Raw genomic sequence first — 24344 nt, 5'->3', positions numbered from 1 at the left:
TCTTGAAGGAACTGCAGTATAGAAGAGATGTTAATGACTGAACAATTCGACTCACGGAGCCATTCTGAGAACTTATTCCAGATCTTGGCATACTTCATATTTGTTGATTGCTTACGAGAGCAAAGAAGCGTATTAATTACTGAGTCTGAGAGTCCTCTTTCTTCTAGCGCAGATCTTTCAGCCTCCAGGCTGTGAGGTGCAGTCTGTCCAGATGCTGATGATACAGACCCTCTTGAAGTAAAAGATCCGGAACTAGAGGGAGCTTCCAGAATTCCCCCTTGGAAAGCTGGAGAAGAAGGGGAAACCGCGACCTTCTCGGCCAGAATGGCGCTATTAGTATCGGCCGAGGCCTCTCTGCAAGGATCTTCAGAAGGACTCTCACAATGAGGGGGACCGGAGGAAAGATGTACACGAATAGGTGTCTCCAGCTGAAAGAAAATGCATCCACCACTGTGGGGTTTTCCCAACTGTTCAGAGAGCAGAACCTTGACAGCTTCTTGTTCCTTCTGGACGCCATCAGGTCCCAGGCTGGCAGACCCAATTTGGCCACTATCTGCTGGAATTCGTCTTGATTCAGCTCCCATTCTGCCGGTTTGATCATCCTCCGACTCAGCCGATCCGCTTGAGTATTGCAGCAACCTTTGATATGCATGGTTATTAATTCTAAAAGGTGGGACTCTGCCCAGGAAAAGATCTGTTTGCACAAGGCCAGGAGAACCACATTCCTCGTCCCTCCTTGCTTGTTCAGATAAAATACCGCCGGGAGATTGTCTGAACGCACAAGCACTGGTTTTCCAATTATCTCTGCTGCAAACTGGTGGAGAGCCAAGTGGACCACCTTCCGCTCCCTGAAATTTGAAGATTGCTTCTTCATTTGTGGGGACCAGAGGCCTTGAACCCATTTGTCTTGGAGGTGTGCTCCCCAGCCTTTGCCAGATGCATCTGTAGTGATTATGACCGGAGACATGAACTGGAAACTCTTCCCAGAGGAAAGATTCTTGGTCTGAAGCCACCAGTTTAGACTCTGAATTGTTGAAGGCTTCAGTTTCACTCTTGCTTTCAGACTGTGGTGGCTGTGATGCCACGTCTGTAGCATATCCTGCTGTAAGTCCCTGGTATGAATCATGGCCCAGGGAACAGCATCTGCTGTCGCTGTCATATGTCCCAGTGTCTTCATGACTCTGCGAACTGAAGGACGATGTAAGGATAATAGGGTTCTTATTTCCTTCTTTAACGTCCCAATCTTTACAGTTGGCAGGAGAAGTGTCATCCTGCGTGTGTCTATCCTGAACCCTAGGAAGGCCTTGGAGGTAGTAGGAATGATCTCTGACTTCTTCCAATTTATTAGAAATCCTAGGGATTGAAGTAGTTTTACCGCTTTCTGGAGATGAATTTGCAGAAGGTGTTCAGATTGGGCTGCCAGAAGCCAGTCGTCCAGGTAGGGGAAGACTTGAATATCCTGGAGGTGAAGAGTCACCGCTACTATTATTGCAATCTTGGTAAAAATTCTCGGTGACGAGCAGAGGCCAAAAGGAAGAGCCTTGAACTGGAAGTGAGAAATGCCTTCCTCCCTCTGAATAGCCAGTCTTAGAAATTTTCTGGATGACTCTCTTATGAGGATGTGTAGATACGCGTCCTTTAAGTCTAAGGATACCATGTGCTGATCTCTTCTGAGTACTGCTGTTATCGATTTTATAGTTTCCATCTTGAAATGAACTTTCTTCAGGCCTCCTATAATCCTGTCCTCTATAGGGACGAAAAAACTTCCGTTTGTCTTTACATCTGGCTTGAGGAAAATTCAATGTCTTCTCCTCCATATTAGCTTCCAGAAGCTTATCCAGATGGGAGACAAAAAGTCTTCCAGGCTCAAACGGCAAGGAGCAGAGATTACTCTTAGACGAAGGATCTCCGGACCATAGCTTCAACCAGAAGGCTCTTCTAACCAAGTTTGACAGGGCCATATTCTTCGCCGTCAACCTTAATGTATCCAGAGGGAAGTCACAAAGGAACTTCGCCACCATCTTCAACGATGGAAGTTGTTGCAGCAATTCCTCTCTTGACACTCCATCCTCCCTACCAAGCTGGCTTAGCCATACCCTGAGAGCCAGAGCTTCAGGGACAGTTGCCATAGCAGCCTTGCTTAGGGAGGCCAGGTAGGTGTGCAGTCTCTTTAGGAGCCCATCCGCTTTCTTCTCTATAGGTTCCTTGAGCAAGGAGGAGTCGTCACTAGGAAAAAGAGACTTTTTAGCTAAATGGGTAACCGCCGGGTGGATTCAGCAGGATCTGTTTTGTATGCTGCTCTAAATATGGATCCCAGATTTATCTTACCCACTGGCTGTTCCCATTCTTTACACATAATGGAACTCAAGACAGGGTGACTAGGAAACACAGAGGCTTTCTTTTTAGGGAAATAAAAAAGATTTTCTTCCTCTCGTACTGATGTCTTTTCTTTCTTAGACTCCATGCTCCTTTTTTACTTCTTTAATCAGTTGATTAACGTTATTTTTGTTAAACAGAAAGTTATCCTCCAGAATCGTGGACTCAGACTCAGAGTCTGAAGAGACTTCACCTTCAGAGCATGAAGACTGCTCAGAAGACGACCCAGAAGATTAATGCTCTCTCTTGTTACTCTTCTTCCTAGTTTTAGCAAGACATTTCTTAAATAGAGACATCATCTTCCTGGTTTCTGCATCAGAGGCCTCATCTGAATGAGAACAATTCTTACATACACTCACCTAAAGAATTATTAGGAACACCTGTTTTCTCATTAATGCAATTATCTAGTCAACCAATCACATGGCAGTTGCTTGAATGCATGTAGGGTTGTGGTCCTGGTCAAGACAATCTCCTGAACTCCAAACTGAATGTCAGAATGGGAAAGAAAGGTGGGCTACAACAGCAGAAGACCCCACCGGGTACCACCCATCTCCACTACAAATAGGAAAAAGAGGCTACAATTTGCACGAGCTCACCAAAATTGGACTGTTGAAGACTGGAAAAATGTTGCCTGGTCTGATGAGTCTCAATTTCTGTTGAGACATTCAAATGGTAGAGTCCGAATTTGGCGTAAACAGAATGAGAACATGTATCCATCATGCCTTGTTACCACTGTGCAGGCTGGTGGTGGTGGTGTAATGGTGTGGGGGATGTTTTCTGGGCACACTTTAGGCCCCTTAGTTCCAATTGGCCATCGTTTAAATCCCACGGGCTACCTGAGCATTGTTTCTGACCATGTCCATCCCTTCATGACCACCATGTACCCATCCTCTGATGGCTACTTCCAGCAGGATAATGCACCATGTCACAAAGCTCCAATCATTTCAAATTGGTTTCTTGAACATGACAATGAGTTCACTGTACTAAAATGGCCCCACAGTCACCAGATCTCAACCCAATAGAGCAGGGGTAGGCAACCTCAGGCACTCCAGCTGTTGTGTAACTACAACTCCCAACATGCATACTTGCTCTGCTCTTCTAAGAACTCACTTAGAAATGAATGGAGCATGCTGGGAATTGTAGTTTCACAACAGCTGGAGTGCCGAAGGTTGCTGATCCCTGCAATAGAGCATCTTTGGGATGTGGTGGAACGGGAGCTTTGTGCCCTGGATGTGCATCCCTCAAATCTCCATCAACTGCAAGATGCTGTCCTATCAATATGGGCCAACATTTCTAAAGAATGCTATCAGCACCTTGTGGAATCAATGCCACGTAGAATTAAGGCAGTTCTGAAGGCAAAAGGGGGTCCAACACCGTATTAGTATGGTGTTCCCAATAATTCTTTAGGTGAGTGTATATTGGCGGAGCACTCAGGAGGCAACGGCTGAATACAAGAGATGCACATGGCTTGTTTGGATTTGCATTTCTTAGCAGATCTAGACGGGGACACCTTAGGAGTAGGGATGAGCGAACTCGAACTGTATAGTTCGGGTTCGTACCGAATTTTGGGGTGTCCGTGACACGGACCCGAACCCGGACATTTTCGTAAAAGTCCGGGTTCGGGTTCGGTGTTCGTCGCTTTCTTGGCGCTTTTGTGACGCTTTCTTGGCGCTTTTTGAAAGGCTGCAAAGCAGCCAATCAACAAGCGTCATACTACTTGCCCCAAGAGGCCATCACAGCCATGCCTACTATTGGCATGGCTGTGATTGGCCAGAGCACCATGTGACCCAGCCTCTATTTAAGCTGGAGTCACATAGCGCCGCCCGTCACTCTGCTCTGATTAGCGTAGGGAGAGGTTGCGGCTGCGACAGTAGGGCGAGATTAGGCAGATTAACTCCTCCAAAGGACTTGATTAACTGATCGATCTGCAGCTGTGGATCATTGAGCTGCTGATCCTCAATTGCTCACTGTTTTTAGGCTGCACAGACCGTTTGTCAGTCTCATTTTTCTGGGGTGATCGGCGGCCATTTTGTGTCTTGTGGTGCGCCAGCACAAGCTGCGACCAAGTGCATTTAACCCTCAATGGTGTGGTTGTTTTTTGGCTAAAGCCTACATCAGGGTGAAGCTGTCACACCAAGTGCATTTAACCAGCAATAGTCTGTTCATTTTTTGGCCATATACAAAATCAGGGGCAAGCTGCGCCTGTCACCAAGTGCATTTAACCCTCAATGGTGTGGTTGTTTTTTGGCTAAAGCCTACATCAGGGTGAAGCTGTGACACCAAGTGCATTTAACCAGCAATAGTCTGTTCATTTTTTGGCCATATACAAAATCAGGGGCAAGCTGCGCCTGTCACCAAGTGCATTTAACCCTCAATGGTGTGGTTGTTTTTTGGCTAAAGCCTACATCAGGGTGAAGCTGTCACACCAAGTGCATTTAACCAGCAATAGTCTGTTCATTTTTTGGCCATATACAAAATCAGGGGCAAGCTGCGCCTGTCACCAAGTGCATTTAACCCTCAATGGTGTGGTTGTTTTTTGGCTAAAGCCTACATCAGGGTGAAGCTGTCACACCAAGTGCATTTAACCAGCAATAGTCTGTTTATTTTTTGGCCATATCCCAGTCTAATTCTGTCACTAAATCCATACCGGTCACCCAGCGCCTAAATACTAGGCCTCAAATTTATATCCAGCTAAATCTGTCCCTAGTGCTGTAGCTGGGCGAGTTATTTAGTGTCCGTTCAAGCACATTTCTTGTTCTGGGTTGAAATACAATTCCCAATTTAGCAATTTCATAATTTAGTGGTTCCTGCTATATCAGAGCTATTTGAAATCTATCCCAAAAAGGGTATATAATATTGAAGGTGCACATTGGGTCATTCAGAATAACTTCACACACACCCGCTACTGTGTATTTCCAAGTCTAATTCTGTCACTAAACCCATACCTGTCACCCAGCGCCTAAATACTAGGCCTCAAATTTAAATCCCTCTAAATCTCTCGTTACCGCTGTACTGTTGTTGCTGGGCAAGATATTTAGTGTCCGTCAAAGCACATTTTTTGTTCTGGGTTGAAGTACAATTCCCAATTTAGCAATTTCATAATTTAGTGGTTTCTGCTATATCAGAGCTATTTGAAATCTATCCCTAAAAGGGTATATAATATTGAAGGTGCACATTGGGTCATTCAGAATAACTTCACACACACGCTTCTGTGCATTTCCAAGTCTAATTCTGTCACTAAATCCATACCGGTGACCCAGCGCCTAAATACTAGGCCTCAAATTTAAATCCCTCTAAATCTCTCGTTACCCACCGCTGTACTGTTGTTGCTGGGCAAGATATTTAGTGTCCGTCAAAGCACATTTTTTGTTCTGGGTTGAAGTACAATTCCCAATTTAGCAATTTCATAATTTAGTGGTTTCTGCTATATCAGAGCTATTTGAAATCTATCCCTAAAAGGGTATATAATATTGAAGGTGAACATAGGGTCATTCAGAATAACTTCACACACACGCTTCTGTGCATTTCCAAGTCTAATTCTGTCACTAAATCCATACCGGTGACCCAGCGCCTAAATACTAGGCCTCAAATTTATATCCCTCTAAATCTCTCGTTACCCACCGCTGTACTGTTGTTGCTGGGCAAGATATTTAGTGTCCGTCAAAGCACATTTTTTGTTCTGGGTTGAAGTACAATTCCCAATTTAGCAATTTCATAATTTAGTGGTTTCTGCTATATCAGAGCTATTTGAAATCTATCCCTAAAAGGGTATATAATATTGAAGGTGCACATAGGGTCATTCAGAATAACTTCACACACACGCTTCTGTGCATTTCCAAGTCTAATTCTGTCACTAAATCCATACCGGTGACCCAGCGCCTAAATACTAGGCCTCAAATTTAAATCCCTCTAAATCTCTCGTTACCCACCGCTGTACTGTTGTTGCTGAGCAAGATATTTAGTGTCCGTCAAAGCACATTTTTTGTTCTGGGTTGAAGTACAATTCCCAATTTAGCAATTTCATAATTTAGTGGTTCCTGCTATATCAGAGCTATTTGAAATCTATCCCTAAAAGGGTATATAATATTGAAGGTGCACATAGGGTCATTCAGAATAACTTCACACACACGCTTCTGTGCATTTCCAAGTCTAATTCTGTCACTAAATCCATACCGGTGACCCAGCGCCTAAATACTAGGCCTCAAATTTAAATCCCTCTAAATCTCTCGTTACCCACCGCTGTACTGTTGTTGCTGGGCAAGATATTTAGTGTCCGTCAAAGCACATTTTTTGTTCTGGGTTGAAGTACAATTCCCAATTTAGCAATTTCATAATTTAGTGGTTTCTGCTATATCAGAGCTATTTGAAATCTATCCCTAAAAGGGTATATAATATTGAAGGTGCACATAGGGTCATTCAGAATAACTTCACACACACGCTTCTGTGCATTTCCAAGTCTAATTCTGTCACTAAATCCATACCGGTGACCCAGCGCCTAAATACTAGGCCTCAAATTTAAATCCCTCTAAATCTCTCGTTACCCACCGCTGTACTGTTGTTGCTGGGCAAGATATTTAGTGTCCGTCAAAGCACATTTTTTGTTCTGGGTTGAAGTACAATTCCCAATTTAGCAATTTCATAATTTAGTGGTTTCTGCTATATCAGAGCTATTTGAAATCTATCCCTAAAAGGGTATATAATATTGAAGGTGAACATAGGGTCATTCAGAATAACTTCACACACACGCTTCTGTGCATTTCCAAGTCTAATTCTGTCACTAAATCCATACCGGTGACCCAGCGCCTAAATACTAGGCCTCAAATTTATATCCCTCTAAATCTCTCGTTACCCACCGCTGTACTGTTGTTGCTGGGCAAGATATTTAGTGTCCGTCAAAGCACATTTTTTGTTCTGGGTTGAAGTACAATTCCCAATTTAGCAATTTCATAATTTAGTGGTTTCTGCTATATCAGAGCTATTTGAAATCTATCCCTAAAAGGGTATATAATATTGAAGGTGCACATAGGGTCATTCAGAATAACTTCACACACACGCTTCTGTGCATTTCCAAGTCTAATTCTGTCACTAAATCCATACCGGTGACCCAGCGCCTAAATACTAGGCCTCAAATTTAAATCCCTCTAAATCTCTCGTTACCCACCGCTGTACTGTTGTTGCTGAGCAAGATATTTAGTGTCCGTCAAAGCACATTTTTTGTTCTGGGTTGAAGTACAATTCCCAATTTAGCAATTTCATAATTTAGTGGTTTCTGCTATATCAGAGCTATTTGAAATCTATCCCTAAAAGGGTATATAATATTGAAGGTGCACATAGGGTCATTCAGAATAACTTCACACACACCCGCTTCTGTGCATTTCCAAGTTTAATTCTGTCACTAAATCCATACCGGTGACCCAGCGCCTAAATACTAGGCCTCAAATTTATATCCCGCTAAATCTCTCGTTACCGCTGTACTGTTGTTGCTGGGCAAGATATTTAGTGTCCGTCAAAGCACATTTTTTGTTCTGGGTTGAAGTACAATTCCCAATTTAGCAATTTCATAATTTAGTGGTTCCTGCTATATCAGAGCTATTTGAAATCTATCCCAAAAAGGGTATATAATATTGAAGGTGCACATTGGGTCATTCAGAATAACTTCACACACACCCGCTACTGTGTATTTCCAAGTCTAATTCTGTCACTAAACCCATACCTGTCACCCAGCGCCTAAATACTAGGCCTCAAATTTAAATCCCTCTAAATCTCTCGTTACCGCTGTCCTGTTGTAGCTGGGAAAGTTATTTAGTGCCCGTCAAAGCACATTTTTTGTTCTGGGTTGAAGTACAATTCCCAATTTAGCAATTTCATAATTTAGTGGTTCCTGCTATATCAGAGCTATTTGAAATCTATCCCAAAAAGGGTATATAATATTCAAGGTGCACATTGGGTCATTCAGAATAACTTCACACACACGCTTCTGTGCATTTCCAAGTCTAATTCTGTCACTAAATCCATACCGGTCACCCAGCGCCTAAATACTAGGCCTCAAATTTATATCCAGCTGAATTTGAATACAATACATTGGGCCAAATAATATATTTGTTGTTGTGGTGAACCATAACAATGAGAAAAACATCTAGTAAGGGACGCGGACGTGGACATGGTCGTGGTGGTGTTAGTGGACCCTCTGGTGCTGGGAGAGGACGTGGCCGTTCTGCCACATCCACACGTCCTAGTGTACCAACTACCTCAGGTCCCAGTAGCTGCCAGAATTTACAGCGATATATGGTGGGGCCCAATGCCGTTCTAAGGATGGTAAGGCCTGAGCAGGTACAGGCATTAGTCAATTGGGTGGCCGACAGTGGATCCAGCACGTTCACATTATCTCCCACCCAGTCTTCTGCAGAAAGCGCACAGATGGCGCCTGAAAACCAACCCTATCAGTCTGTCACATCACCCCCATGCATACCAGGGAAACTGTCTGAGCCTCAAGTTATGCAGCAGTCTCTTATGCTGTTTGAAGACTCCGCTGGCAGGGTTTCCCAAGGGCATCCACCTAGCCCTTCCCCAGCGGTGAAAGACATAGAATGCACTGACGCACAACCACTTATGTTTCCTGATGATGAGGACATGGGAATACCACCTCAGCATGTCTCTGATGATGACGAAACACAGGTGCCAACTGCTGCGTCTTTCTGCAGTGTGCAGACTGAACAGGAGGTCAGGGATCAAGACTGGGTGGAAGACGATGCAGGGGACGATGAGGTCCTAGACCCCACATGGAATGAAGGTCGTGCCACTGACTTTCAGAGTTCGGAGGAAGAGGCAGTGGTGAGACCGAGCCAACAGCGTAGCAAAAGAGGGAGCAGTGGGCAAAAGCAGAACACCCGCCGCCAAGAGACTCCGCCTGCTACTGACCGCCGCCATCTGGGACCGAGCACCCCAAAGGCAGCTTCAAGGAGTTCCCTGGCATGGCACTTCTTCAAACAATGTGCTGACGACAAGACCCGAGTGGTTTGCACGCTGTGCCATCAGAGCCTGAAGCGAGGCATTAACGTTCTGAACCTGAGCACAACCTGCATGACCAGGCACCTGCATGCAAAGCATGAACTGCAGTGGAGTAAACACCTTAAAACCAAGGAAGTCACTCAGGCTCCCCCTGCTACCTCTTCTGCTGCTGCCGCCTCGGCCTATTCTGCTGCTGCCGCCTCGGCCTCTTCCTCCGCCTCTGGAGGAACGTTGGCACCTGCCGCCCAGCAAACAGGGGATGCACCACCAACACCACCACCACCACCTCCGTCACCAAGCGTCTCAACCATGTCACACGCCAGCGTTCAGCTCTCCATCTCACAAACATTTGATAGAAAGCGTAAATTCCCACCTAGCCACCCTCGATCCCTGGCCCTGAATGCCAGCATTTCTAAACTACTGGCCTATGAAATGCTGTCATTTAGGCTGGTGGACACAGACAGCTTCAAACAGCTCATGTCGCTTGCTGTCCCACAGTATGTTGTTCCCAGCCGGCACTACTTCTCCAAGAGAGCCGTGCCTTCCCTGCACAACCAAGTATCCCATAAAATCAAGTGTGCACTGCGCAACGCCATCTGTGGCAAGGTCCACCTAACCACAGATACGTGGACCAGTAAGCACGGCCAGGGACGCTATATCTCCCTAACTGCACACTGGGTAAATGTAGTGGCAGCTGGGCCCCAGGCGGAGAGCTGTTTGGCGCACGTCCTTCCGCCGCCAAGGATCGCAGGGCAACATTCTTTGCCTCCTGTTGCCACCTCCTCCTTCTCGGCTTCCTCCTCCTCTTCTTCCACCTGCTCATCCAGTCAGCCACACACCTTCACCACCAACTTCAGCACAGCCCGGGGTAAACGTCAGCAGGCCATTCTGAAACTCATATGTTTGGGGGACAGGCCCCACACCGCACAGGAGTTGTGGCGGGGTATAGAACAACAGACCGACGAGTGGTTGCTGCCGGTGAGCCTCAAGCCCGGCCTGGTGGTGTGTGATAATGGGCGAAATCTCGTTGCAGCTCTGGGACTAGCCAATTTGACGCACATCCCTTGCTTGGCGCATGTGCTGAATTTGGTGGTGCAGAAGTTCATTCACAACTACCCCGACATGTCAGAGCTGCTGCATAAAGTGCGGGCCGTCTGTTCGCGCTTCCGGCGTTCACATCCTGCCGCTGCTCGCCTGTCTGCGCTACAGCGTAACTTCGGCCTTCCCGCTCACCGCCTCATATGCGACGTGCCCACCAGGTGGAACTCCACCTTGCACATGCTGGACAGACTGTGCGAGCAGCAGCAGGCCATAGTGGAGTTTCAGCTGCAGCACGCACGGGTCAGTCGCACTACAGAACAGCACCACTTCACCACCAATGACTGGGCCTCCATGCGAGACCTGTGTGCCCTGTTGCGCTGTTTCGAGTACTCCACCAACATGGCCAGTGGCGATGACACCGTTATCAGCGTTACAATACCACTTCTATGTCTCCTTGAGAAAACACTTAGGGCGATGATGGAAGAGGAGGTGGCCCAGGAGGAGGAGGAGGAGGAGGAGGAAGAGGGGTCATTTTTAGCACTTTCAGGCCAGTCTCTTCGAAGTGACTCAGAGGGAGGTTTTTGGCAACAGCAGAGGCCAGGTACAAATGTGGCCAGCCAGGGCCCACTACTGGAGGACGAGGAGGACGAGGATGAGGAGGAGGTGGAGGAGGATGAGGATGAAGCATGGTCACAGCGGGGTGGCACCCAACGCAGCTCGGGTCCATCACTGGTGCGTGGCTGGGGGGAAAGGCAGGACGATGACGATACGCCTCCCACAGAGGACAGCTTGTCCTTATCCCTGGGCAGCCTGGCACACATGAGCGACTACATGCTGCAGTGCCTGCGCAACGACAGCAGAGTTGCCCACATTTTAACCTGTGCGGACTACTGGGTTGCCACCCTGCTGGATCCACGCTACAAAGACAATGTGCCCACCTTACTTCCTGCACTGGAGCGTGATAGGAAGATGCGCGAGTACAAGCGCACGTTGGTAGACGCGCTACTGAGAGCATTCCCAAATGTCACAGGGGAACAAGTGGAAGCCCAAGGCCAAGGCAGAGGAGGAGCAAGAGGTCGCCAAGGCAGCTGTGTCACGGCCAGCTCCTCTGAGGGCAGGGTTAGCATGGCAGAGATGTGGAAAACTTTTGTCAACACGCCACAGCTAACAGCACCACCACCTGATACGCAACGTGTTAGCAGGAGGCAACATTTCACTAACATGGTGGAACAGTACGTGTGCACACCCCTCCACGTACTGACTGATGGTTCGGCCCCATTCAACTTCTGGGTCTCTAAATTGTCCACGTGGCCAGAGCTAGCCTTTTATGCCTTGGAGGTGCTGGCCTGCCCGGCAGCCAGCGTTTTGTCTGAACGTGTATTCAGCACGGCAGGGGGCGTCATTACAGACAAACGCAGCCGCCTGTCTACAGCCAATGTGGACAAGCTGACGTTCATAAAAATGAACCAGGCATGGATCCCACAGGACCTGTCCGTCCCTTGTCCAGATTAGACATTAACTACCTCCCCATAACCATATATTATTGGACTCCAGGGCACTTCCTCATTCAATCCTATTTTTATTTTCATTTTACCATTATATTGCGAGGCTACCCAAAGTTGAATGAACCTCTCCTCTGCCTGTGTGCTAGGCCTAAATATATGCCAATGGACTGTTGCAGTGGTGGCTGACATGAAGCCTGATTCTCTGCTATGACATGCAGACTAATTCTCTGCTGACATGAAGCCAGATTGTCTGTTACGGGACCTCTCTCCTCTGCCTGGGTGCTGGGCCTAAATTTATGACAATGGACTGTTGCAGTGGTGGCTGACGTGAAGCCTGATTCTCTGCTATGACATGCAGACTGATTCTCTGCTGACATGAAGCCAGATCCTCTGTTACGGGACCTCTCTCCTCTGCCTGGGTGCTGGGCCTAAATTTATGACAATGGAGTGTTGCAGTGGTGGCTGACGTGAAGCCTGATTCTCTGCTATGACATGCAGACTGATTCTCTGCTGACATGAAGCCAGATCCTCTTTTACGGGACCTCTCTCCTCTGCCTGGATGCTGGGCCTAAATTTATGACAATGGACTGTTGCAGTGGTGGCTGACGTGAAGCCTGATTCTCTGCTATGACATGCAGACTGATTCTCTGCTGACATGAAGCCAGATCCTCTTTTACGGGACCTCTCTCCTCTGCCTGGGTGCTGGGCCTAAATTTATGACAATGGACTGTTGCAGTGGTGGCTGACGTGAAGCCTCATTCTCTGCTATGACATGCAGACTGATTCTCTGCTGACATGAAGCCAGATCCTCTGTTACGGGACCTCTCTCCTCTGCCTGGGTGCTGGGCCTGAATATATGCCAATGGACTGTTGCAGTGGTGGGTGACGTGAAGCCTCATTCTCTGCTATGACATGCAGACTAATTCTCTGCTGACATGAAGCCAGATTGTCTGTTACGGGACCTCTCTCCTCTGCCTGTGTGTGTGCTGGGCCTAAATATATGCCAATGGACTGTTGCAGTGGTGGCTGACGTGAAGCCTCATTCTCTGCTATGACATGCAGACTGATTCTCTGCTGACATGAAGCCAGATCCTCTGTTACGGGACCTCTCTCCTCTGCCTGGGTGCTGGGCCTAAATTTATGACAATGGACTGTTGCAGTGGTGGCTGACGTGAAGCCTGATTCTCTGCTATGACATGCAGACTGATTCTCTGCTGTCATGAAGCCAGATTGTCTGTTACGGGACCTTTCTCCTCTACCTGGGTTCTGGGCCTAAATTTATGAAAATTGACTCTTACAGTGGTGGGTGACGTGAAGCCTGATTCTCTGCTATGATATGAAGACTGATTCTCTGCTGACATGAAGCCAGATTGTCTGTTACGGGACCTTTCTCCTCTGCCTGGGTTCTGGGCCTAAATTTATGAAAATTGACTCTTACAGTGGTGGGTGACGTGAAGCCTGATTCTCTGCTATGATATGAAGACTGATTCTCTGCTGACATGAAGCCAGATTGTCTGTTACGGGACCTTTCTCCTCTGCCTGGGTTCTGGGCCTAAATTTATGAAAATTGACTCTTACAGTGGTGGGTGACGTGAAGCCTGATTCTCTGCTATGATATGAAGACTGATTCTCTGCTGACATGAAGCCAGATTGTCTGTTACGGGACCTTTCTCCTCTGCCTGGGTTCTGGGCCTAAATTTATGAAAATTGACTCTTACAGTGGTGGGTGACGTGAAGCCTGATTCTCTGCTATGATATGAAGACTGATTCTCTGCTGACATGAAGCCAGATTGTCTGTTACGGGACCTTTCTCCTCTGCCTGGGTTCTGGGCCTAAATTTATGAAAATTGACTCTTACAGTGGTGGGTGACGTGAAGCCTGATTCTCTGCTATGATATGAAGACTGATTCTCTGCTGACATGAAGCCAGATTGTCTGTTACGGGACCTTTCTCCTCTGCCTGGGTTCTGGGCCTAAATTTATGAAAATTGACTCTTACAGTGGTGGGTGACGTGAAGCCTGATTCTCTGCTATGATATGAAGACTGATTCTCTGCTGACATGAAGCCAGATTGTCTGTTACGGGACCTTTCTCCTCTGCCTGGGTTCTGGGCCTAAATTTATGAAAATTGACTCTTACAGTGGTGGGTGACGTGAAGCCTGATTCTCTGCTATGATATGAAGACTGATTCTCTGCTGACATGAAGCCAGATTCTCTGTTACGGGACCTCTCTCCTCTGCCTGGGTGCTGGGCCTAAATTTATGACAATGGACTGTTGCAGTGGTGGCTGACGTGAAGCCTGATTCTCTGCTATGACATGCAGACTGATTCTCTGCTGACATGAAGCCAGATTCTCTGTTACGGGACCTCTCTCCTCTGCCTGTGTGTGTGCTGGGCCTAAATATATGCCAATGGACTGTTGCAGTGGTGGCTGACGTGAAGCCTCATTCTCTGCTATGACATGCAGACTAATTCTCTGCTGACATGAAGACAGATTCTCTGTTACGGGACCTCTCTCCTCTGCCTGGGTGCCGGGGCCTAAATATCTGAGAATGGACTGTTCCAGTGGTGGGTGACGGGAAGCCAGATTCTCTGCTATGGAACCTCTCTCCAATTGATTTTGGTTAATTTTTATTTATTTAATTTTTATTTTAATTCATTTCCCTATCCACATTTGTTTGCAGGGGATTTACCTACATGTTGCTGCCTTTTGCAGCCCTCTAGCTCTTTCCTGGGCTGTTTTACAGCCTTTTTAGTGCCGAAAAGTTCGGGTCCCCATTGACTTCAATGGGGTTCGGGTTCGGGACGAAGTTCGGATCGGGTTCGGATCCCGAACCCGAACATTTCCGGGATGTTCGGCCGAACTTCTCGAACCCGAACATCCAGGTGTTCGCTCAACTCTACTTAGGAGGGTTCCCACTACACTGCTCACAGTAATCCTCTGGATACTCATCAGGCAGAGGCTGATCACATGAATGGCACAACCTGTGCCTGCTCCTTCTGGCCCTCTTCCCTGGTCTGCTTGAGGAGCTGGACATCTGTAACACATAATACAGGAACCAGTAAACAAGGGAAGAACTCTTGGAGGATTTGCCTGACACAGGACAGGCAGAATTACCTTTATAATACCAGAGCTCTGCTGCCAGGCACATGCGGCAGCGAGCACTACAGACAGCGAGTTTAAATACTTACAGCTGCATCAGGTAGGCGGCGGCATGCAGGGTGACATCAGACGCCCAGTGCCTGTGTTCCACCAAGCGCTTCTTGCGCTCCATGAAACCGGAAGTCCAGAACCGGAAATTCTGCTGCCGAAGGAGGAGGCACGTGGGGTGACGTCAGATGCCCAGCGCCTGCGTTCCACTGAGAGCTTCTCTGCGCTCCAACATGCCACCGAAAACCAAGTCAGGATAATACACCCCAGCTGCCGGTGCGGTAAGCGCTGCCTCCGATGTAAAAAGCGCGTCCTGGAAGAACACAGGAGCGACGCTTGGGGCCAGGAAATAGACATGGCCAAAAATAGGAAGAAACAAAAAAAGGTCAATCAGGCTACCTGATCCAGGTAACCAGCCGCTAGGTGGGCTTACTGAAGGACAATAAAAAAACACAAGGATGCATTCTGGCTGCCACCTTATATTAGGGAGCTAATTAATTGATTAATTATTCTGATTTATCTAGGTGAGCGGTCCTGCAATCTGAAGGGAATGGGATTAACCCGTGATGTGCTGCCGGAGTACGAAAAGGGAAAAGGAATGATGACATGACACAGGGTATGATGACATGACACAGGGTATGATGACATGACACAGGGTATTATGATATGACACAGGGTATGATGACATGATATAGGGCAGTGGTGGCGAACCTATGGCATGGGTGCCAGAGGAAGCACTCAGAGCCAAAAGTCTATGGTGTACCAATATGCCTTAGATGTTTCCTGCCATTCATCAGCGCAGGCGCACTATGAACAGCACAGGCAACGCACTGAATGTAGGCGGCTATTATAGCTAAATGATAAAGTACATAGAAGATATAATATATCGGACTGTAGTATTCAGGTTAAATTGCCGTGTTGGCACTTTGCGATAAATAAGTGGGTTTTGGGTTGCAGTTTGGGCACTCGGTCTGTAAAAGGTTCTCCATCATTGATACAAGGTATGATGACATAATATAAGGTATGATGATATGATATAGGGTATGATGACATGATATAGGGTATGATGACATGATATAGGGTATGATGGTATGACACAGGGTATGATGACATGACACAGGGTATGATGGTATGACTCAGGGTATGATGACATGATATAGGGTATGATCACATGATATAAGGTATGATGATATGATATAGGGTATGATGACATGATATAGGGAATGATGACATGACACAGGGTATGATGATATAGGGTATGATGACATGACACAGGGTATGATGACATGACACAGGGTATGATCACATGATATAGGGTATGATGACATGATATAAGGAATGATGACATGACACTGGGTATGATGATATGATATAAGGAATGATGATATGACACAGGGTATGATGACATGATATAGGGTATGATGACATGATATAAGGAATGATGACATGACACAGGGTATGATGATATGATATAAGGTATGATGACATGACACAGGGTATGATGACATGACACAGGGTATGATGGTATGACTCAGGGTATGATGACATGATATAGGGTATGATGACATGGTATAAGGAATGATGACATGACACAGGGTATGATGACATGACACAGGGTATGATGACATGACACAGGGTATGATGACATGACACTGGGTATGATGACATGATATAAGGAATGATGACATGACACAGGGTATGATGACATGATATAAGGAATGATGACATGACACAGGGTATGATGATATGATATAAGGAATGATGATATGACACAGGGTATGATGATATGACACAGGGTATGATGATATGATATAAGGTATGATGACATGATATAGGGTATAATGACATGATATAGGGTATGATGACATGATATAAGGTATGATGACATGATATAAGGTATGATGACATGATATAGGGTATGATGATATGATATAGGGTATGATGACATGACACAGGGTATGATGACATGACACAAGGTATGATGACATGATATAGGGTATGATGACATGATATAGGGTATAATGAAATGATATAGGGTATGATGACATGATATAAGGAATGATGACATGACACAGGGTATGATGACATGATATAAGGTATGATGACATGATATAGGGTATAATGACATGATATAGGGTATGATGACATGATATAAGGTATGATGACATGATATAAGGTATGATGACATGATATAAGGTATGATGATATGATATAAGGTATGATGATATGATATAGGGTATGATGACATGATATAGGGTATAATGACATGATATAAGGTATGATGATATGATCGGTATATCCTGTAGGTTCCCTGAAGTCTACTGAAGAAACCACTAGGTTGTGGCAAATATTGGATTTTCCTATTACTAATTTCCAGGCCCCATGATACATAGATACAGCTACACTATTAAATGTACATGTGGCTCGAAAAAGTTTCACAATTCATTTTCATGAAATAAAGGGTTTCTGCCATGACTGATATAAAACAAGAAAATCAGGCATCATATAATACATAACAATCTCTAATAAAGCTAGGACCAGCCATACAGGGAGTGCAGAATTATTAGGCAAATGAGTATTTTGACCACATCATCCTCTTTATGCATGTTGTCTTACTCCAAGCTGTATAGGCTCGAAAGCCTACTACCAATTAAGCATATTAGGTGATGTGCATCTCTGTAATGAGAAGGGGTGTGGTCTAATGACATCAACACCCTATATCAGGTGTGCATAATTATTAGGCAACTTCCTTTCCTTTGGCAAAATGGGTCAAAAGAAGGACTTGACAGGCTCAGAAAAGTCAGAAATAGTGAGATATCTTGCAGAGGGAGGCAGCACTCTTAAAATTGCAAAGCTTCTGAAGCGTGATCATCGAACAATCAAGCGTTTCATTCAAAATAGTCAACAGGGTCGCAAGAAGCGTGTGGAAAAACCAAGGCGCAAAATAACTGCCCATGAACTGAGAAAAGTCAAGCGTGCAGCTGCCAAGATGCCACTTGCCACCAGTTTGGCCATATTTCAGAGCTGCAACATCACTGGAGTGCCCAAAAGCACAAGGTGTGCAATACTCCGAGACATGGCCAAGGTAAGAAAGGCTGAAAGACGACCACCACTGAACAAGACACACAAGCTGAAACGTCAAGACTGGGCCAAGAAATATCTCAAGACTGATTTTTCTAAGGTTTTATGGACTGATGAAATGAGAGTGAGTCTTGATGGGCCAGATGGATGGGCCCGTGGCTGGATTGGTAAAGGGCAGAGAGCTCCAGTCCGACTCAGATGCCAGCAAGGTGGAGGTGGAGTACTGGTTTGAGCTGGTATCATCAAAGATGAGCTTGTGGGGCCTTTTCGGGTTGAGGATGGAGTCAAGCTCAACTCCCAGTCCTACTGCCAGTTTCTGGAAGACACCTTCTTCAAGCAGTGGTACAGGAAGAAGTCTGCATCCTTCAAGAAAAACATGATTTTCATGCAGGACAATACTCCATCACACGCGTCCAAGTACTCCACAGCGTGGCTGGCAAGAAAGGGTATAAAAGAAGAAAATCTAATGACATGGCCTCCTTGTTCTCCTGATCTGAACCCCATTGAGAACCTGTGGTCCATCATCAAATGTGAGATTTACAAGGAGGGAAAACAGTCCACCTCTCTGAACAGTGTCTGGGAGGCTGTGGTTGCTGCTGCACGCAATGTTGATGGTGAACAGTTCAAAACACTGATATAATCCATGGATGGCAGGCTTTTGAGTGTCCTTGCAAAGAAAGGTGGCTATATTGGTCACTGATTTGTTTTTGTTTTGTTTTTGAATGTCAGAAATGTATATTTGTGAATGTTGAGATGTTATATTGGTTTCACTGGTAAAAATAAATAATTGAAATGGGTATATATTTGTTTTTTGTTAAGTTGCCTAATAATTATGCACAGTAATAGTCACCTGCACACACAGGTATCCCCCTAAAATAGCTAAAACTAAAAACAAACTAAAAACTACTTCCAAAAATATTCAGCTTTGATATTAATGAGTTTTTTTGGGTTCATTGAGAACATGGTTGTTGTTCAATAATAAAATGAATCCTCAAAAATACAACTTGCCTAATAATTCTGCACTCCCTGTATACCGAAGATCTCTCCAGATTCTTTTGAGACTGGAAGCTCAGGGGCGTGTCCTTTCTCAGTGTCCATGTCATTTCTACTGCTGCTCATGGGTGTGTCCTTTCTCATGGGGAGTGTCCTTTCTCATGGGGAGTGTCGTTTCTCATGGGGCATGTCTTTTCTCAGAGGGGAGTCCTTTCTGCTGCAGTTCTCTTTCGTAGCTTTTACAACTTCTACCAGTAGACATGGGTGGTGGCAATTGAAGAATGGAACTGAGCATGTGTGACCACCTCAGTAGCACAATATTATAAAGATTAAACACCAGAGGGAGCCACTACAATAAGTGAAGAGAGAATCCAACAGCTGGAGTATTTTTGTAACAGAAAATAAATTACAACAGTTTGTTGTTTTTTATGTTGAATGATATTAAATAACATTTATGGTGATACAGCCCCTTGGAAAAATAATGTATGTTCAGATCACATAATAGTGGAGCTGATGTCTCCTCCTCTCGCTTTACCTTTAGTTGGAGTCACGATGTTGGCTATCATCAATCACACCTTGCTGTTTTCTCGGTGTATTTCGAGCTCCCGCCGGCACACGCCTGTGACAGTGATTTGCAAAGAAAAATGTGTTTATTTCAAACTTTTCCAAATTTGACTGGATAATCTTTTCCTAACAAATCCGCAGGTTCCTTTCCAGAAGAACATTTGAATCCATGAATTCCAGTTAATTTGTAAGTGACACTGCCGGTGTGATTGATGTCCTATGTAATGTGAAGACCCAGGTTTAGATTTCAGTAATGATTGATCTTCCATGTCCTGACATCTACATTCTACGACCTTGACTTTGGTCAATTCTAAGACAGTTTCTGTCGAGTGAAAGTCTGTGTGGCGAGGTTTGTATTTAGTAGTTATTTTCCTTTAAATTATTCCCTTTACATGTAGTGATATTCATGGTAATGCAGTTAGTGCGCATATCCAGGCCCTCGTTCTTCTACAGTTATCAGAGCTGGTACCTGGTACCAGGCCACATCTCTAAGTGTTGAGATAACGCTACTTGCCTACTGCACACCGACAATCTTTAGAAGGGGACAGGAAGATCAAAAGTATAATTGTCTATGTATTTATCAAAGAGCTATACAGTGATCCTTCAAGATGCAATGGCCTCAGGAATAGGATACAATATTTTCACTATTTACCATCTTTTCTGACCCATCATAAGTTGAAACCAGACTCAACATACAATGTCTCAGACTCTGATCCAACCAATCAAGGCCACTTCTCTGGTATAATAGCAGGATTAGTTTAGAGTTGAGCGAACACCTGGATGTTCGGGTTCGAGAAATTCGGCCGAACTTCCCGAAAATGTTCGGGTTTGGAATCCGAACCCGACCCGAACTTCGTTCCGAACCTGAACCCCATTGAAGTCAATGGGGACCTGTACTTTCCGGCACTAAAAAGGCTGTAAAACAGCCCAGGAAAGGGCTAGAGGGCTGCAAAAGGCAGCAACATGTAGGTAAATCCCCTGCAAACAAATGTGGATAGGGAAATGAATAAAAATAAAAATAAAATAAATAAAAATTTACCAATATCAATTGGAGAGAGGTCCCATAGCAGAGAATCAGGCTTCACGTCACCCACCACTGGAACAGGCCATTGTTAGACATTTTGGCCCCGGCACCCAGGCAGAGGAGAGAGGTCCCGTAACAGAGAATCTGGCTTCATGTCAGCAGAGAATCAGTCTGCATGTCATAGCAGAGAATCAGGCTTCACGTCACCCACCACTGCAACAGTCCATTCTCAGATATTTAGGCCCCGGCACCCAGGCAGAGGAGGGAGGTCCCGTAACAGACAATCTGGCTTCATGTCAGCAGAGAATTAGTCTGCATGTCATAGCAGAGAATCAGGCTTCACGTCAGCCACCACTGCAACAGTCCATTGGCATATATTTAGGCCCAGCACCCAGGCAGAGGAGAGAGGTCCCGTAACAGACAATCTGGCTTCATGTCAGCAGAGAATCAGTCTGCATGTCATAGCAGAGAATCAGGCTTCACGTCAGCCACCACTGCAACAGTCCATTGGCATATATTTAGGCCTAGCACACAGGCAGAGGAGAGAGGTCCCGTAACAGACAATCTGGCTTCATGTCAGCAGAGAATCAGTCTGCATGTCATAGCAGAGAATCAGGCTTCACGTCAGCCACCACTGCAACAGGCCATTGTCAGATATTTGTCAGATATTTTAGGCCCCGGCACCCAGACAGAGGAGAGAGGCCTAGTATTTAGGCGCTGGGTGACAGGTATACGTTTGCGGACAGAATTAGACTTGGAAATGCACAATAGCGTGTGAAGTTATTGAGGATGACACTATCCGCACCTTCAATCTAATATACCCTTTTATGGATAGATTTAAACTTGGCCTGATACAGCAGAAACCACTGATTTAGGGAATTGCTAAGTTGGGAATTGTATTTCAACCCAGAACAAAAATCTATCCTTTGCCAGACAGCAGACAGTATTACAATTGGCTAGCCACAGCTGAAACACCAGATTTAGGGTACTGCTATTTTGGCAATTGTATTTCACCCCTCAATAAAATAGCAAGCACAGCCCCTGATGTAGGATATAGCAAAAAAACAACCACACCATTGAGGGTTAAATGCACTTGGTCGCAGCTTGTGCTGGCGCACCACAAGACACAAAATGACCGCCGATCACCCCAGAAAAAAGTGACTGAAAAATGCTCTTGGCAGCCTAAAAACAGTGAGCAATTAAATAGCAGAAGTTGAATGATCCACAGCTGTAGATCGATCACTTCAGTAAGTGTTTTGGAGGAGTTAATCTGCCTAATCTCGCCCTACTGTCGCAGCCGCAACCTCTCCCTACGCTAATCAGAGCAGAGTGACGGGCGGCGCTATGTGACTCCAGCTTAAATAGAGGCTGGGTCACATGGTGCACTGGCCAATCACAGCCATGCCAATAGTAGGCATGGCTGTGACGGCCTCTTGGGGCAAGTAGTATGACGCTTGTTGATTGGCTGCTTTGCAGCCTTTCAAAAAGCGCCAAGAAAGCGTCACAAACGCGCCAAGAAAGCGCCGAACACCGAACCCGAACCCGGACTTTTACGAAAATGTCCGGGTTCGGGTCCGTGTCACGGACACCCCAAAATTCGGTACGAACCCGAACTATACAGTGAAACAAGGTCCATGACCTCTTCTAAAATGTGAGACACTTTCCGATATAGCCAGAAGTGTTAAGGTATTTAAAGGGTAACAATCTACAAAAGGTATGGCCTAGGAAATGGCTCTTAGTTTTGATTGAAGTTCTAATGCTAATGCTATGACATCCCCAGTGTCACTGGGTACAATAGTATCAGGCCCTGCAAACAACTGAGGAGCCATATTCAGGGGCCTGCGAGCCACATGAAGTTATGGAGTCACAGCTTCTAGCATTAGGCATGTGTAATGGTGATATATGACAGGGATCAGCAACCTCCGGCACTCCAGCTGTTGTGAAACTACAACTCCCAACATGCATACTTGCTCTGCTCTTCTAAGAACTCTCATCAAAATGAATGGAGCATGCTGGGAAGGTTGCTGATTCCTGATATATTTGCATAATTAATTGCCGATTAGCGCAATTGCGAATATATTGGAGCACTCTAACTGTATATAAAGCTATTGTAATGTACTGCCGACCATTTTCTCCAGTCTCAGGAAACTTCTAGCAGCTTGGAAAATGTAGCAAAAGTGACCCACGCCTGTATTTCGCAAGCATTCCGCGAATATTACATTGCCGATTTCCGCAATCAAGAAAAACACGCCCAATTATTCGTGAAATATCACAAATTCGAATATAGCCCCTGCCGCTCATCACTAGTAATGAGCACTGGTAAGAATGAGGGTAACTTGGCGGTCATTGCACAGACACTGCAGCATGTAGTCACTAATGTGTGCCAGGCTGCCCAGATGCAACAATAAGCTGTCCTCGGTGGGAGGTGTTTTGTCAGTGTCCTCTAAATCCCCCCAGCCATGCTCCATTAATACCCGTGTACTGATTTAGGTGCCACCCTGCTGTGAACGGGGATTCTCATCATCATCATTCTCCTCATCCTCCACAACTGTGCCCTAACTGGACAGTTGAGTATCTGGCCACTGTTGGAGCAGTAACCCACCCTCTGACCCTACTGTGGACAACTGGCCTGATAACCGTGGGAATGATCCCTCTTCCTCCTCCTCTTCCTTCTGTGCCACATCCTCATCCATCATCGCCCAAAGCTTTTCTTTAAAGAAGACCTTTCATGAGAAAAAAGAGTCAGAACTTCTTACATTACCATAACGGGCTGCTGCCACAGATGTCAGTACACCTTTTTTTTTTCAAATGGACCCCCCGTTCGCCCGCTTTTCTCCGCGCTGTTCGGTCGCCTCATATGCAAATGAGGCGCCTAAGTTATAGTAGGCGTTTACTTTTCAGGTTATAATGGGCGCGGTTATCTTCTCCCTGGGAGCGAGCGCATCCAATCCAAGCGCCCCGCTCTTAGCCAGGGAGAAGGAGCTCAAGTTCTCGCGAGAATTGCCCGTTATGGTAATGTAAGAAGTTCTGACTCTTTTTTTCTCATGAAAGGTCCTCTTTAAGGAGACAATAAAATGGGATAGTAACGCTGAGGACGGCATCAACGGTGCTGGCCTTGTTGGTGGAGTACTCTAAATAGCACAAGACGGCACACACGTCCTGCATGGAGGCCCGCTCGATGGTGGTGAAGTGGTGCTGTTCTTCAGTGCAACTCACCCGTGCGTGCTGCAGCTGAAACTCCACTATGGCCTGCTGCTGCTCGCACAGTCTCTCCAGCATGTGTAAGGTGGAGTTCCACCTGGTGGGCACGTCGCATATAGGGCGGTGAGCGGGAAGGCCAAAGTTACACTGCAGCACTGATAGGCGAGCAGCAGCAGGGTGAGAACGCCGAAAGCGCGAACAGACGGCCCGCACTTTCTGCAGAAGCTCTGACATATCAGGGTAATTTTTCATGAATCTCTGCACCACCAAGCTCAGCACATGCACCAGGCAAGGGATGTGCGTCAAACCGGCTAGTCCCAGAGCTTCTACGAGATTTCGTTGTCGCACACCACCAGGCCGGGCTTGAGGGTCAGTGGCACCAACCACTCATCGGTCTGTTC

Source organism: Bufo gargarizans, chromosome 8 (assembly GCF_014858855.1).
Source record: "Bufo gargarizans isolate SCDJY-AF-19 chromosome 8, ASM1485885v1, whole genome shotgun sequence".
Lineage (NCBI taxonomy): Eukaryota > Metazoa > Chordata > Amphibia > Anura > Bufonidae > Bufo > Bufo gargarizans.
The sequence above is the reverse complement of the archived record's forward strand: the minus strand, read 5'-3'. Positions refer to the sequence as shown.